The sequence below is a fragment of the Frankliniella occidentalis genome, unplaced genomic scaffold (assembly GCF_000697945.3).
Source record: "Frankliniella occidentalis isolate FOCC.00 unplaced genomic scaffold, Focc_3.1 Scaffold266, whole genome shotgun sequence".
NCBI lineage: Eukaryota > Metazoa > Arthropoda > Insecta > Thysanoptera > Thripidae > Frankliniella > Frankliniella occidentalis.
In genome coordinates, this window is record NW_026267392.1 from 47,516 (window position 1) to 51,959 (window position 4,444).

Below are 4,444 nucleotides of genomic sequence, written 5' to 3' on the forward strand. Positions count from 1 at the left end.
AGTGGCGCAATTTAAGTTACTGGGTAGCTGAAAAATTGCCACTGCAGAGAGATAAACGGACACAACAGTAGATGTTTACAACCATAGTAATCCTAATATTGTGTGGATTTTACTTACAGTTATGGACCAAATAAGGGAGGAAGCGGAAATGCTCAGAAACATTCCAAGAACACCATCACCCGACCTTCCACATGCCGCCCCACCACAACAAAATGAAGAAATAATGCAGAACAGGCGACAAGCAGAGCAGGAAGACAGGACATGTGCAATCTGCAGGGTAGAAGAACCAATACATGCACCAACTGTATGTGGGCATTGTTGCCTCTGTGCTGCTTGTGTCAACCTCACAAGATCATGCCCTATGTGTAACGAGCCCTTTGAAAATACAGTTAGAGTATTTTTGACATAAATAACATAATTGTAACTATGACTTTTCTAAACCAAATCTTTTCTGAGGCTTCAGTTGAAAATGCTGAGCAATGGTGTCAAATAGGTGTAAAAATAAATGCATGAGTTTTGAACAGACTGCATGTGCTTCATTAAGTAATTTTTCCTTGGTTGTTGGCCAGGCCAGAGCTGCCAATGACTCTCTTGTCCTCCTTTCAGAGGCATGGAAAGGCGCTTTTCTCTCTGCAAAGGCTCGTTTCTGAAAATATTGTAGAATAAAACTCGATGATGACAGTGCTGAACAGCAGCAGTAAGCAAAGCACTCGACTAGATATTGTAAAGTAGCAATACTTACAGGTTAGATCGCAACTGGTTTCGTTTCAGAAACACAACGATTCACTTAGAAAACTCAGTCACAAAAAATATTGGCGAGCGCTACTATAATGCTGAGATTCTGGAGACAGTGTAGTAGAAAAGAGTTCTTGTTGTTTTCGTAAAATGTCGCAAAGGCTCGGTGGAAATTGAAATAATGTCAATCGCTGGCCACATTGCAGAAGTCAGCTGACTGATTTACCAATAATGCTTAACCAATTATTGGCAGTTGGTGGTAAACAATGGAACCGAAGTGCGTAGTAGTTATTATTGTATACTTTTGCTCATCAAGTTGTATGTGCTAGTTGTCTTTTTTTCAATGAATCAATTATGAGTTGTCACCCGTCCTTGAAGACAGAATACGGCGAAGACCATTTTATTGCTCTCATGCAGGTAAAGTCTCTGGCATTATACAGAATCGTTATCAGAACTCTGGTTTTTGTTATTGTCAGCAAAGTTTGAGGTTTGAAACGGAGTGTGGATTTGTTGCTCACCTCTTTGTTATTTTTTTTGGTCCTGTTTGACTAACCAGGCGAAAGTAAACAGCTCCAGATCTTCTTGATATTTGAGGTTGTGAGGTTTAAATGACAATTCAGTACGCATACACAGTAGCAAACCGAAAGGAACTCAGTTTTACTAGACATATACGCACAGAAGGCGAGATAAACGTCAAAAGACAGTAGATAATTGGTTGGTTTGAGTATATGCGTGCTACTATTTTACTGTGGTTTGATCAAGTTTTAGAGCTCAATTATTCAACTTTTTTAGAATGAGGCTGCTGGGCGTAAACGTTGACGGCTGAGCAAAATATTTAGACACGATAAGTATATGGTCACTACCGTGGCTGTCCAGACTGAATTTGATTGGTTGAAGTGTCTCGAGTTTAGTTGCTCAAACTTAAAACATTAGATAAGGGAAAGTACGAGTTTTACTTAGGGCAAGTCTGGAAGCTTTTCTGAGACCTTCGAGTTACTGTTGAAAGTTTTGGTCGACACGGGTAGGAAACAGGTTTATTTATTGTTTTAATGTTCTTCCAAACGGTGCAGTGAGTCAGTTGTTACCTTACTACCACCAAACAGCCCTTTCTTCTTCTTCTTATTCCATCATGTAAAATACCATAAAACTCAACTTGTCAACAATGTCCAAGTCCATCCTCTGCTTTTGAGATGATAATATTAAATTGATGAGTTGAAATTCAAGTGAAATTAAATATAGGGTTTGGACGCTATACAACTTCGGAAAAGTTTGAGAACAACATCTCCAGAGGTGTTGATCTATCTAACCATGTAGTGACACCGTAAAGTAGTTGAATTGAATTGAAATCCGAAGCAAATAGTAGTTTAGAATGTTACCACACCATAAGATTCAGTCAAAATAGTCAAAGTATTACAATTTGGGTAAATCAGTCAAGAACACTACTTTTTAAGTTGAAATTCATATCAAGTAGTATTTCCTCACATTTTCCAAGCGTATGTGTTACTTTTTAAGCTCATAACATAGAATTAAAGAGTTTAAATCATCCCAGATCACAGAGCAGACTTAGCCCCGTTCCTCATTATTGATAAGGTTCAACTTCACCATCTCAGCTTGGACTGGCCATGGTGGACAAAGTGCTCCAGCATCAAAAAGTGAATTCAAAGGTTTTGATTAGAGAGACACAAGCTAGAACTGTACAAAATTCATTTGTTTAACTAGCAATTTCCCCGCCTCTTGCCTTCCCTGCTGTCATTTCTGCTTATCTATCAAGAGGGAGAAACACATATATGTTTTTAAATCTCCGTACTAGGTGTAAGCATAGCGAGCTGCCCTTTTGAGGCAGCGGCGCTCTGGGCGGTCGTCATGCTGGTAGGGAGGGACGTCGCCCGGGTGGATACTCGTGCTGCGAGTACCCTGGGGCCGGGGAGCTGAGCAGCTGCGCAAGGTCAGCCTGCCTGCAGCCCGCTGCAGCCGCGGTCCTTCCCCGTCCTCTTTTCTCAACCTTACGACTGACTGCATGTCGGCGAGCATGTAGAACATTGGCATGCCGGCTAGCATGGCTGTGGTGGAAAACACATTGCCAAGGTTGACCCGCGCACCCTTCGCCTCGTGCATTGTCAGAGGCCTTGGCCGCGCCGGCGACAGGCCGGCCAGGCCGCCGGAGGCCTCGTACTTCTCATCCGTGGCCAAGGTCTCATCGCCCAGTTTGACCCCCGCTCCCCTTCGCCCTCAACGCCTTTGTGTGTTGTCTGGTAGTTGGTGATTACCCCCCCCCCCTCATTTACTCTCACTCCACTGCCTTACTGGTCGTATTTATCAGTGATAGACTGGACCAGGACCAGTGCTGGTCGTAGTCGTGGGCGGCGAGGGGAACACCGTGCGTAGCTAAGCACAATGTCACGCACGCAGACGCTCTGGTGTATGCTATCGATACGTTTGTTCTACAGCACGAAGACGATTTGCAGGTAGCTCGCGAGTCGGCGCAGTCAGCGTAGTAGTCGATCACGAAACACTCAACGCGGTTGTGCAGCGACACGGCCGGGTTGGGATCCCATCTCTGTCGGTACATTGCGCGGCGCAGGGACTCCGCGCCTCGGCGGCGCTCTGGGCGGTCGTCATGCTGGTAGGGAAGGACGTCGCCCTGGTGGACTCGCCCCGCAACCAGGAGGCGCTCGGGCAGCTCAGACGGATGGAGGTCGCACTTCTCCCTCATGCGCTTCCGACCGCTGCTCGTCGCACTGCGGGCGGTGCCCACGGCCGGACACCTTCGGGTGCAGGGGCACGGAGGCGACCGTGCTGCTAAACAGCACGTTCGTCACCAGCTCGCCACCCTGGTGACGCTGCACGTCCTCGCCCCTGGCGCCCACGAGCACCACGCCCTGGTCTCGAACGGGCGGGGCCGGAGCAAGGGAGCGGGAACGACGATGCTGGTGGCTCGCGTCGCACTCGTGCGACACGCTCATGCTGCTCTCACCTAGGTGACCGTGCGTGTGAGGTCCAGCACTGCCTGCGGCCGGGAGGAACTGAACTGTGTGTGTGCTTGGAGAGAGGGTGGTCGCGAGAGCCCGGCGGTAAGGGTTCTCCCTGGCGACGTCCTTGAACGAGGACGCGCGGGGTGCGGGACTACTGTACTTTCTTTCATCGCCGAGGTTCTGCATGGCCACCGACGACACAACCCCCTCGCCTCGCGAGCAGCCGACGCATCCGGCCGGAAACCGTTTCCGTGGGCGAGGAAGATATCTGCGATATCGCATTCCTTGTCGTTTCTAGTGAGCCACCTGGCAGAAAGACAATTTCTTAGCCCAAAAGCCCCGGCCCCGTTTGTGTACCCCGTACCCCCCCGTGACCCCTCCCACCCTCGTGGTGCCGGCGGGCGGGGTAACCTAAGCATCAAGGTTAAGCACCTTGCACCTGGTGAAATCAGAAGACACTGCAAAGCTGGAGGGATGGGGTGTCTCTCCAGAAGTACGATGGGTTGCTTCACTACCCGGCGGCCGGCATCGGGAGAACGAGACAGGCTCTCGGGTGAGCATTGTGCTGTCCGAGTGGCCCGTTCATTTTCATCGAAGCTCTCGGGGCATGTGCTGGCAGGGCAGGCTGCTGGAGGCAGGGTCTCATACTTGTCATAAGTTCGATGAGGCGAGCCATCACATGTACGTCATGTATTGTAAGTTGTTTCATGTCTTCCGTTACGATGTACCCCCCCCCC